At 38.2% G+C, this 13013-nt stretch overlaps 1 protein-coding gene and 1 long non-coding RNA gene across 6 annotated transcripts in view; one reads left to right on the top strand and one right to left on the bottom strand.

The window, feature by feature from the left end:
• Window positions 1-9970, top strand: part of LOC311519310 — a 33890-nt gene extending 23920 nt beyond the window's left edge. For both annotated transcript variants that reach the window (XR_014711251.1, XR_014711252.1), the window contains exons 2-3: window positions 3765-3847; window positions 9495-9970. This is a non-coding gene — a long non-coding RNA (uncharacterized lncRNA). The remainder of the gene's footprint in view (window positions 1-3764; window positions 3848-9494) is intronic.
• Window positions 1-13013, bottom strand: part of ZFYVE28 (zinc finger FYVE-type containing 28) — a 308906-nt gene that overhangs the window by 190473 nt on the left and 105420 nt on the right. The window lies entirely within an intron of this gene.

The raw sequence follows: 13013 nt of genomic DNA, 5'->3' as shown, positions 1-13013 counted from the left end.
ATAAAGCTTATACAGGGTAAACTCATAAATTGTCCACTCTCTATAACACTGATAGACAGATATGGACAGCTATTTGCTCCCCCAGGTATTAATACTTGCTCTGGGTTAATTAATAAGCAAAAAGTGATTTTAGTAAATATAAAAAGTAGGATTTAAGTGGTTCCAAGTAATAATAGACAGAACAAAGTAAATTACCAATCAAAATAAAACAAAACCACAGAAGTCTAAGCCTAATACAGGTAAATCTCACCCTCAGAGATGTTCTAATAAGCTTCTTTCACAGACTAAACTCCTCCTTAGTCTGGCTCCAACAAGCCATCTGATCATGTCTTTTAATGATGCATAATAATAATAAGCCAAATTAGAGAACACTAATCCACCCCACTTTATAAATTTATACCTAACTCCCTGTGCCTCAGCCCTCCTTCTGTAAAATGTGGATAATAATACAGCCTCATCTTACACTCAGATTCTGTAGCGGTGAGCACCATGGAAAAGTTCATGAGAAAATTAATAATTCTGTCTTTGTAGCAGGGTTTGATTAGCATGCAGTAAATAAGGCTTAGGGTCACACAATAAGATAAGAATTACTTAGACAAGTTAAATGTTGTCAAGTTGGCAGGGCCTGATGAAATACATCTTAGAATACTTAAGGAACTAGCTGAAGAGATCTGAGCCACTAGCCATTATCTCTGAGAACTTGCGGAGAATGGGAGAGATCACAGAGGACTAGAAAAAGGGCAAATATAGAACCCTTCTATAAAGAGGGGAATAAGCAAAAGCTAAGGAATTATAGGCCAGTCAGCATAATTTAGGTTGCTGGAAAGCTAATGGAGCAAATAATCAATCAATTTGTTAGCACCTAGAAGATAATGTGATAACTAACAATCAACATGGATTTGTCAAGAACAAGTCACGTTAAACAAACCTAATATCCTTCTTGGACAGGATAACAAGCCTTGTGAATGGGGGGAAGCAGTAGATATGATATATCTCAACTTCAGAAAGATTGTTGATATTGTCTTACATGACCTTCCCTTCTAGGGAAATATAGCCAAGACAAACTGGGAGAAAGTCCAGAGGAGAGCAACAAAAATTACTAAAGATCTAGAAAACAAGACCTACGAGGGAAAACTGGGAAAAACTGGGTTTGTTTAGTAAGGAGAAGAAAAGACTGAAGGGGGGAGGGCATAATAACAGCCTTCAAATACGTAAAAGGTTGTTATAAAGGACAGGGTGACAAATTGTTCTCCTTATCCGCTGAGTACAGAATAAGAAGTAAGAGTCTGAAATTGCAGCCAGGGAGATTTAGGTTAGACATTAGGAAAACCTTCCTAACTGTAAGGGTAGTTAAGCACTGGAACAAATTACCAAGGGGGGTTGTGGAATCACCAGATGCCAGGGTTCCCTCCCCACTCTGAACTCTGGGGTACAGATGTGGGGACCCACATGAAAGACCCCCTAAGCTAATTTTTACCAGCTTACGTTAAAAACTTTCCCAAGGCACAAACTTTGCCTTGTCCTTGAACAGTATGCTGCCACCACCAAGTGATTTAGACAAAGAACAGGGAAAGGATCACTTGGAGTTCTATTTCCCCAAAATATCCCCCCAAGCCCTTACACTCCCTTTCCTGGAGAGGCTTGAGAACAAACAAGATGAGCACAAACCAGCCTTGGATTTTTAAGACTCAAAAAACCCAATCAGATTCTTAAAAATCAGAACTTTATTAGAAGAACAAAAAAAAAGATAAGAGAACAACTCTGTAAGATCAGAATGGAAGATAATCTTACAGACAGTCAGATTCAAAACACAGAGAATCCCTCTAGGCAAAAGCTTAAGTTACAAAAAGACACAAAAACAGGAATACACATTTCCTCCAGCACAGCGAATTTACAAGCCAAAACAAAGAAAACCTAACGCATTTTCTAGCTAGATTACTTACTAACGTTACAGGAGTTGGAGGGCTTATATCTTTGATCTATTCCCAGCAAAGGTATTATTACACAGACAGACAAAAGCCTTTTCCCCCGCTTGTCCCCTCATTGGTCATTTTGGGTCAGGTGCCAGCGAGGTTACCTTAGCTTCTTAACCCTTTACAGGTGAAAGGATTTTGTCTCTGGCCAGGAGGGATTTTATAGCACTGTATACAGAAAGGTGGTTACCCTTCCCTTTATATTTATGACACCAGCACTGGAGGTTTTTAAGAACTAGTTAGACAAACACCTGTCAGAGAGGGTATAAATAATACTTAGTCTTGCCTCAGTGCAGGGGACTGGACTAGATGACCTATTGAGGTCCCTTCCACTCACATTTAGTAAGCACCATTCACTCTGGATACTGAATAAGGTAGGGCTCCTGGGGGCGGAAGGGGGTAAATATCATGGTTACATAATTAAAGACTGTTTCGTCACTCATACACAGAAGGGGGCAAAATTGAAGTTGCACAAGAAATCTTAATTCTGGCAGTTCCTAATTTCTGAGTGCTTGACTTTGCAACCCTAGCAATGTTCTTTTATATATTGAATAATCCTAACATAATATAATCTATGCTGTCTGGATAGAAGAGACAGAGGCGTAATACATTTTGTGTGTACCAAAATTATAAAGTGGATTGTGTAAATATCACAACGATAGCTGGCATATTGAAATTAAATAGGCACAAAACACACCAACAAAGAAGTTTTGGAACTAGTTCAAAGATACCCTAACATTTCAGTACTAGACTGGACATTTCCTAAGTAGTAAGCCAACTGCATGAAAGTTTTATAATGTTGACACATTTTCACTATGGACTAGCCAGATAAATTTAATTTATTCATAAGTTAAGCCAGACTTTATCCTCATACTTCAGCAGTGAAAAAAACAAAAAACACCAAAAACTACTGCTCAAGTCACATTCATTAAACACTTTTCCAACTTCTAAGTTAAAGTTCATTTCCTTATTTCTCTCAGGTGTATGAGAGAATCATGTAATTTAGTTACACATTTATTATATATGTCACCAAAAATTTCTCTACAAAGCATCTACAGTACTTGACACCAAGAAAAATCACTTTTAAGTTCTTTTTTCCCTTCCAAACCAAAACGAGTTAATTGTGTGAGCAGAACTTCTTTGTAGTTCATTTCAGAATAAGACATTTGTTTTCCTGGTTTAAGGAACTTAACACCAAGACATTCCTTTGAAGATAAGGTGTTACTTCCTAAGATTTATACTGTAGTGATCATTCTTCTGTGACAAAATTACACCCAAAGGCAAATTAAAAATGTCAAAGGGTAAAAATAGACGGTCACAAAATTCAGCTCTATAAATGTTTTATTCCAGATGGGAAAATCATTGGAATTCCAGCCATCAGGATGCCACATGGAAAATAGCTGTTAAAATCTTTAAAACTATGAATCTGCTTCAAAAAGCATTGTATTAATTTGATCTGTTTACTGTAAAGCACAGTTCAAATTAGTTTGTAAGAAGGTCATAACAGTACACAAAATTTGAAGAAATCCTACTTTTCTGTTTTTAAAAAAAAGGATTATGAAGTGTAAGTTTCTAATGAGAAATGTGATCTTGTCTTGTTGGTTGTATTCTTATCCATTCAAGTAAATGGTAGAAAAGGAATACTTTGGTACAGCAGCTTTTTGTTTATTTGGGGGGGAGGGGAAAGGGAGGAGAGTAAGAAGCTCTAGACACTCAGGACCAGATCCTGATCTCACTTACACCAGTTTTACACCATCACTGACTTTTGTCATGTTACTCCTCATTTACTAGTGTGAGAGGCCCAGCTTTGAATCTCCTTTACACTGACAACAGCCAAAATACGTGTACCTGAATGACTTTGCCTTCCTAAAACAGTGAGTATGGTTTGGGTACCTACTGAGTATATAATAGGTCTTCCACCCTGATTAATACACCTAGAACTATATCACCAGGCTGCAACATTAGAGTCTAAAGACGAACCAAGGTCTCTAGGATGATAGCATATGGTGCTAACACTAAGGGTATACTTGTCTCAAATAGCACTTTTCCACATTACTGGGCTCCAGTAACGTGAAAACAGAGAAACATAGTTTTGAAATAGGAAATGGAAAAAAAGAGGGGGACATTCTCTTCTATTGTGAAGTATTTATATTCATTACACAAAGAGCAGACAACGTCCAGCCATCAATAGCACATTGCTATTTGGGTCCTTTCTGTAGAATATTTACAGTAAGATTCATGGTTGCAGTGTCTAATACATATTTTTCTTGGTTTCATGAATATCACTTAAAAATTTCTTTCACCATTGACGTTCATAAAACGAATGCTGCATTTACACAATGAACACTGTCATGCTGATGGAGGGCGGAAGTGTAATCAGGTGCTAGCTACCAGGGACTGAGACTGATATAATCAAAATAGTGTGACCAAAGCCACAAGGTGCCCATTGTATATACATGATTTTTTTAAAAAAATATATTATTGAAGCCTATAGAGACCATGCTCTGTAGTGCAACTTTATAAAATGGCTTTTAAGTGAGAAAAAATGTGACCACAATAAACAGAAGTACAAAAAATTGTTTTAATATTATTCAGCCATAAAGTATTTATTCTCTCTGCAAGCCTTTTTCAATATAATCACTGGGGCCTCTCCCTCAGCCACCCAGAGCCTCTGAAAGCAGCCTGTTTGACAATCAATATGTCCATCTCAATTTGTATAAAACAGGAGGGACTTCAAGAAAAGTTAGAGAATTTATTTAGAAACTCAGTTTTTGGCCTTCTGATATCATCACCCCATACTTTTGCCAGACCAACTTAGCTATTTAACAACTTCTAGACTGGATGACTATGAAAGTGTGTTTATCTACTTGCCTAACTCTAGTAAGTATAATACTACTTTTAAAAGGATCATAGTCAAGTATAGGGTTTGAATTGGGCTGCTATGCAGTAGTCTGGTACTGTTCCTCTCACAAGCTATCTTGTTCTCCAGAATCTTAGCTTTAGTTTATTTTTAAGAAGTCTTTACCCATATGTTTCAGAAGAAGACCTTGAAATGTAAACTGAATGCAAAGTGATTCAGCAATGTCTGCCCGAGTCTGTAGAGATCTTGAAATGAAGCTCTGAAAGGCATGAACTACTCCACTTATTTCAATGGCCAGCTATGATATTGCTACTGAGAGCAGCCTCTCATTTTGGTGTTTCAAGTGGGCAAAGCTTATTTTGTGGACAAGTTTAAAAGCCTACCACTACCTTGTTCCTGTCCCAGTTTGATTTTTGTCAATTACACCAAAATGTAACCTCTCTCAAAATATGTATTACCTGTTACTACATATCTTAGACATCATAAAATTACCCACTCGTTTTCCTGAAATAATGTTGTCCTCTAGAACTTACAAAAATAATATAGCTTGTGTACTATATAGATATAGAATTTATTGGGCTCTACTGTTGCTTAACCATTCAACAGATAAAATACAAATTGCTTAATAAGTCACCAGGCTCTTCAGATGTATTACTGGTGACATCATATAAGATCCTGAAATAAAGACAAGAAAAAAACCTGGATCAGACCTACATGCCTTTTGTAGGGTAACAGTTACCAGGCTAACTGCACCTATCATTCCTCCTGGTCTCTGAGTGCACCCCCCCCCCTCAGGTTTTTCCCTTTTCCAGGGTAGAATCATGTGATTCTCCCACTCTCAGACCAGGCTTTGTGGATCAACCATGATTGCCACTAGTGACCAGACAAGCCATGGACAGCCCTTGGCAACTGACACTCTCCCCCCACTCCCATTTCCTGTTCAGAGGGACTTTTTAAGTGTTTAGTATCCTTTGGATCTCTTGGCTCCCAGTCCTGGCAAAACAAGGCTTGCACCTTAGTTGGAAGCAGGATATATGATCCTTGAAACTAATAGTTTTCCTCATTGTCTTTCAAGTGTGTGCTGGGGTGTTTTTCCTCAGTCATTGTATTGTGTTCCTGCTTATTCTTCAAATAGCTCGCTATTAAGCTGGATCAATACATTCATACAGAAAAGACTAATAAATCAAAATAACTATATAATAACTTCCTCACTGACCATGTCACATACTACACATATAAAATTAATATAGTTCAGTATTCTTAGATTATTACATAGACGCTTCACATCTAGGTAATATACTTGGACTTCTATACCAGCATATGACTTGGTACTGCATGTGATTTTGATTTAAAAACTAGAATGTTATAGAATTAACATGGCACACATTAAATCATTGGTTCCCAAACTGGGGGGCACGCCCCCCTGGGGGGGCGTGAAGAAATTCCAAGGGAGGGCGTGAGGCTACCCGGCCCTTGAGCTCCTGGCAGGGGAGGCTAGCCCCTGGCCCCTCCCCCTCCTCTCCTCTCCACCCTCTCCCGCAGCCACGCCGCCGCGCAGGCAGTGCGGCTTGTGCCCGCCCACCTCCCAGGCTTTCCAATAAGCCAGTCCTGCCGCTCTGAGTGGACTGGTAAGAGGGCAGGAAGCGGGGAGTTTGGATAAGGGGCAGGAGGTCCCAGGGGGGCAGTCAGGGGACAAGGAGCAGTTGGATGGGGCGGAGGTTCTGGGAGGGTGGTCAGGAGATAGGGGGAATTGGATAGGCATGGGAGTCCCGGGGGGCCTGTCAGGGGGTAGGGGTGTGGATAGGGGTTGAGGCAGTCAGGAGACAGGGAGCAGGGAGGGTTGGATAGGGGGTGGGGTTCCAGGGGGGCAGGGGGCCCGTGAGGGGACGGTCAGGGACAAGGATCAGGGGGTGTTGGATGATGGTAAAGGAGAGATGGGGGCCATGAGGGTTTCTCAAAAATTAAAAAGGCGGTGTGATGCAGAAAAGTTTCAGAACCACTGCACTAAATGGATTAGAAACAGCCTAACTGATAGGTCTCAAAATGTAATCATAAATGAAGAATCATCACTGAGCTGGTGTGTTTTTAGTGGGTATTTAATGTTTTTAATCAATGCCCTGGAAGAAAACATAATATTACCAATAAAGTTTGCAGATGACACAAAAATTAGGGTTAGTAGTAAATAATGAAAAGGACAGGTTACTGATACAGAACAATCTGGATCTCTTGGTAAGCTGAGCGTATGCAAACAACATGCATTTTAATTCAGCTAACAGTAAATGTATAAATCTAGGAACAAAGACTATAGGCCACACTTACATGATAGGGGACTCTATCCTCGGAAGCAGTGAGTTTGAAATATATTTGGGTGGACACAGTGGACAATCATTGAATATGAGCTCCTAGCGCAATGCTGTGGCAAAAAGGGATAATGCAATCCTTGGATGCATAAACAGGAGAATCTCGAGTAGGAGTAGAGAGGTTATTTTATCTCTGTATTTGGCACTGATGCAACTATTGCGGCAATACTGTGTCCAGTTCTGGTGTCCACAGTTCAAGAAGGATGTTGATAAATTGGAGAGGATTCAGAAAAGAGCCACAAGAATGATTAAAGGATTAGAAAACATCTCTGTTAGCAGTAGACTCAAGGAGCTCAATCTATTTAGTTTAACAAAAAGAAGGCGAAGGGGTGACTTTATAAACAGGCTATAAATACCTGGAAACAAATATTTAGCTCTTTGATCTAGATATAGATTTGACATAGAGACAGGTATAAAATGATCCAATGACTGGAAGTTGAAGTTAGACAAATTCAGACTGAAAATAAAGTGTAAATTGTTAACAGAAGTAATTACCCACTGGAACAATTTATCAAGGGTTGTGGTAATTTCTCCATCATTGGCAATATTTAAATAAAGATTGGATGTTTTTTCTAAAAGATATGGTGTAGGAATTATTTTGGGGAAGTTCTATGGTCTGTATTATACAGGAAGTCAGATTCAATCATCACAATCGTCCCTTCTGTCCTTGGAATCTATGCATCTGCCACAGTGTATAGCACACAAGAAAAAAAAACTTTTTACTTTACAAAGGAAAAAAAATCAATTCAAGCTTCTAAACAGCATACTTTATTTAGCCTTAAGCCATCATATTGTTTCTCAAACTTAGTCATTCCTTTTCTTTATGATTTATTTTTATATAGAGACGGTTAATTTCCTCAGTCTCTTGGCAACAGTAACAAACTATGATAATGTCAAACCATCTTTTTTGAGATGGGACGACCACATCTGCATGCAGTATTCAAGATGTGGGTGTACCATGGATTTATATTGAGGCAATATGATATTTTCTGTTTTATTTATCTATCCCTTTCTTAATGATTCCCAACATTCTGTTTACTTTTTGACTGCCGCTGCACATTGAGAGGATGTTTTCAGAGAACTATCCACAATGACTCCAAGATCTCTTTCTTAAGTGGTAACAGCTAATTTAGACCCCATCATTTTATATGTATAGTTGGGATTATGTTTTCCAATGTACTTTACTTTGCATTTATCAACATTGAATTTCATCTGTCATTTTTTTGCCCAGTCACCCAGTTCTGAGAAATCCTTTGGTAGCTCTTAGCAGTCTGCCTGGGACTTAACTATCTTGAGTAGTTTTGTATCTGCAAATTTTGTCACCTCACTGTTTACCCCTTTTTCCAGATCATTTAGGAATATGTTGAATAGGACTGACGCAGTACAAACCCCTGGGGGACACCACTATTTACCTCTCTCCATCCTGAAAACTGATAATTTATTCCTACCCTTTGTTTCCTATCTTTTAACCAGTTACCAATCCATGAGAGGACCTTCCCTCTTATCCTATGACTGCTTACTTTGCTTAATAGCCTTTGGTGAAGGAACTTGTCAAAGGCTTTCTGAAAATCTAAGTACACTATATCCACTGGATCCCCCTTGTCCACATGCTTGTTTACCCTCAAAGAATTCTAGTAGATTGGTAAGGCATGATTTCCCTTTACAAAAACCATGTAGGCTATTCCCCAACAAATTACGTTCATCTACGTGTCTGACAATTTTGTTCTTTACTATAGACCTGTTTGCCCAGTACTGAAGTCAGGCTTACCGGCCTGTAATTGCCGGGGTCACCTCTGAAGTCCTTTTTAAAAATTGGTGTCACATTAGATCTTTTCTCCAGTTATTTGGTACAGAAGCTGGTTTAAATGTTCATGCAAAATCATTTTTGCATTGGCGTTGAGATTTCTTCATCACAGGTCCCAAAGGGATCTGTTCTTTCCCTAATGATACTCAGTATATGTATCAATGATCTGGAAGAAAAATTCATTGCTGGTAAAGTTTGCAGATGACAAACATTGGCGGAGGGGTTAACAACGACAAAGATTTTAAAACTCTTGTAATAATTTTGTAATGATTTTATTGGGATAGGCTGTTATAATTTAAGATGTTAAACATTTCTCCAGTTAAACAGCAAATGGCTGGTCCACATATTCCTGGAGAGGAGACAGGGGCTAAATATTGTTAAACAGAGAAATAATGGGATTTAAGATTCTTAATATTTACTAATTAGCCTATTTTAAGACAATTCCTTAAATGGCTTCTTCTAAGTAACTGATTTAAATATTTTCTTTGATTTCATAGGATTGAGTGAAGATTGCTTACCTTGCCCATCTATAAATTATTATCCCTGATAATCAAATTCTTGAGTCTATTTACAAAGTCTTCATTTTCTAATGATATACTACGACTTGCAGGGCTGGCTCCAGGCACCAGCGAAGGAAGCAGGTGCCTGGGGCGGCCAATAGAAAGAGGCAGCACTCTGTGCGTTACTGGGGCGGCACATCCACGTCTTCAGCAGCAATTCGGCAGCGAGTTCTTCATTCCCTCTCTACCTCTTCGGCGGCAGCTCAATGGGGTTTTTCTTTTTTCTTTTTTTTTCGCCACTTGGGGCAGCAAAAAAGCTGGAGCCGGCCCTGATGACTGGACTCACCAAAATTTTGGGAAATAATACCTTGGTTTTAACTTACCAAGGATAAAGCACCCCAGAGGCAGTTCACCCTCAAGGGTATAATCTCTGTTAAAAATGCTCTAAAGAGACAGACATACAGAATCAATTGTAACAAAAGTAACTAGTTTATCATTTGTGTTCTGTTCTGTGTTATATCTAATGTGTATTTTTTTTTTACTTTAAGAATAAAATAGCTCTGGTTAATAATTATGATGATTTTGCTTAGGTTTAATCATGGTGTCCCCTAAAGTATGTAAAAGAACCTCTTTGATTAAATAGTAGAAGTCACATCCTTGAGTTGGCAAAAATAGAAACAATTAACAAGAGATAGCACACCATATTCTCTATATATGTATATCTATATATGTTATATTGTTTCTCTAGACTGAATAATTTTAGGGATCAAATTATTTGGTGCTCAATAACAGTACAAGTTAACCTTTTTCACACCACAGACCCTACTAGAAAGATGCCTACTGGATTATTTATGTTACATCACCCAGTTTTTAATCCATTTAACATGTGTTAGTTGATGTTGTGTTGTAATAGCTTTTTAATCTGAATGTCATGGCAACGATTAGAATCTATGCCAAGAATGCTGATGGACAATGGGGCAAAACTTGTTTATTGTCGCATATCTCACCTGCAGAAGTCCAACTCCATTTTAAGGCTTCTTGTGACAGAACAGAACAGAACAGAATGAAACCCTGGATGCATCTACACAAAATATTAGCACTAGACACAGCCATCAATGGTGCAGCAGCAGTAAACTGCTCGGGTAGACATAGGTCTTTACAATGGTGTAACAGAAAGCTGCTCAGAGAGGGATTTTATCACATAGTAATGCCTGTGCCCTGTTGACAGTAACACTTACAGCATGGCTACCACCAGTGCAAGTGCACCATTGGCAGTTACTGTTTATACAGGTACTAACTTTTTTTTTTAAAGGGGACAAAGCTTTATAGTGTACCTGTTTATATTAGTAGTATTATTGTAGGTCCTAGGAGCCCTACTCATGGACCAGGACCCTATGGTGCTAGGCACTGTATAAATACAGAAAAAAATGTTGACCCTGCTCCAAAGAACTCACAGTCTCAGTATAAGACAAGACACAACAGATGGAGGAGTGCAAGAAAACACAGAGACAATCTGGTCAGCATGATAGGCAGTAGTCTCAGAACACCAGCAGCCTGACTGTTAAGTTTTAAAACTTTGTTGTAGGCATCATGGAAAAGGAGAGTTTTGAGGAGGGCTTTTAAATGGAGGATAATGAGTTAGGTTTACGGATGCTTATAGGTTTAGGGGATCTGGGTCACACAGCAAATCCTATTCGCTTTGCCCCCTTTGTAAGGCGGGCCTTCCAGCTGGGGCCAGAGATTAGGTCAGACCCCAAAAGGGTAAGGATTTAGGTCATATCATCACCTCTGTTGCATCCTCATTTCCTGTGATATTGAAGTAACGTGAGATTTCTGGTGACAACATCCTTACCTCATCCATCAATTTTCTTGACAAAAGCTAGGAGCAGTATACAACAGAGATTATACAGTGCTACCAAATACTAAAGAAATTTTGATGCTCCTTGTAGTTACTTTGGATAGCACTTTTTTAGAAAACATTCATAACTATAAATATTTCTGTTGTAAAATTCATAGTACATTACTTGAGGATACTGCAGTTTTATAGTAATTTTGGTCACTATTTCCCCATAGTATCGATCTTATGTATTTATATAGCACCAATTACATATTACCTAAGCATCTTACCATCTTTAATGTAATTATCCTCAAAACAATCCTGTGAGGTAAGGAAATACTATTATCCCCATTTTACAGATGGGGAACCTGAGGCACAGAGATGCTAAGTAATTAGCACAAAGCCAACAGGAAGCCTCTGGAGGAGCAGGGAATTGAACCCAAGTCTCCTGAAACAGTTAAACACAACTCTAAATTTTAATCTAACTCTGAGAATGAGTTTCTTTAATGAATTCTCTTCAATTAAAAATGATCTTTCCAATATTTTAAAATGTAAATTCTCATTGAAAATTATAAATCTGATGTGAATGTTTAACTATTAAACTATAAATACAATTGAAACTCTTCATACAAGGATCTCAATAGTTTATGACATCAAGTAATTTTATTTGAAAACTCTCTTTAAACAGAATTCCCCATGCTGTCATTCAAATTAATAGGAGTTAACACAGAGTATTTTCAAAACATCTTTTCATTTGGATTCAATTACATTTGGATTCAGTTACCGTCTTATTACAGGACTTCTTCAATAAGGAGATCTAAGACTGAGTGTTATTTGATTATTAAGAATATGCACCACATGCTCTTTTTCATTAGAGCAGAAATTCAGAGAAACACAACGAGATTCTAAACTCAAAATTCAGGATTCCATATACGTGAGAAATCTTCTTACTGCACATATGTCCACAAGTAAATGTTTTTTAAAGGAAACACACAAAGCATTCTGCAATACTGAGATCACAATGCTGTTAAAAAAAAATTTACTGCAAGATTTGGATAGATCAGGATTTAAAACTTGACCACATAATTACTTTACACAATGTAAGGCAAACCACAACAGCAGTTATACAATAATTATACAAGACCAGCTCAACTGTATTTAACTCTTGGGATTTCTGTTAAAATGGTTTTGATAGTACAATTTTACTCCAAACCTATTAAACATGCAATATGTATTACCCCTACGAATTAGCCAAACTGATCTGTTTCAGAGAAGCAGCCGTGTTAGTCTGTAACCTCAGAAAGAAAAGGAGTACTTGTGGCACCTTAGAGACTAATAAATTTATTTGAGCATAAGCTTTCGTGAGCTACAGCTCACTTCATCGGATGCATGCAGTGGAAAATACAGTGGGGAGATTTATATACACCGAGAACATGAAACAATGGGTGTTACCATACACACTGTAACAAGAGTGATCAGGAAAGGTGAGCTATTACCAGCAGGAGATTGGGGTGGGGAGAGAAACCTTTTGTAGTGATAATCAAGGTGGGCCATTTCCAGCAGTTGACAAGAACGTCTGGAGGGGAGAATAAACATGGGGAAATAGTTTACTTTGTGTAATGACCATCCACTCCCAGTCTTTATTCAAGCCTAAGTTAATTGTATCCAGTTTGCAAATT

Source organism: Lepidochelys olivacea (assembly GCF_965140295.1).
Source record: "Lepidochelys olivacea isolate rLepOli2 genome assembly, chromosome: 4".
Lineage (NCBI taxonomy): Eukaryota > Metazoa > Chordata > Testudines > Cheloniidae > Lepidochelys > Lepidochelys olivacea.
Note: the sequence above shows the minus strand (reverse complement) of the source record. Positions and strands in the feature narration are given on the sequence as shown.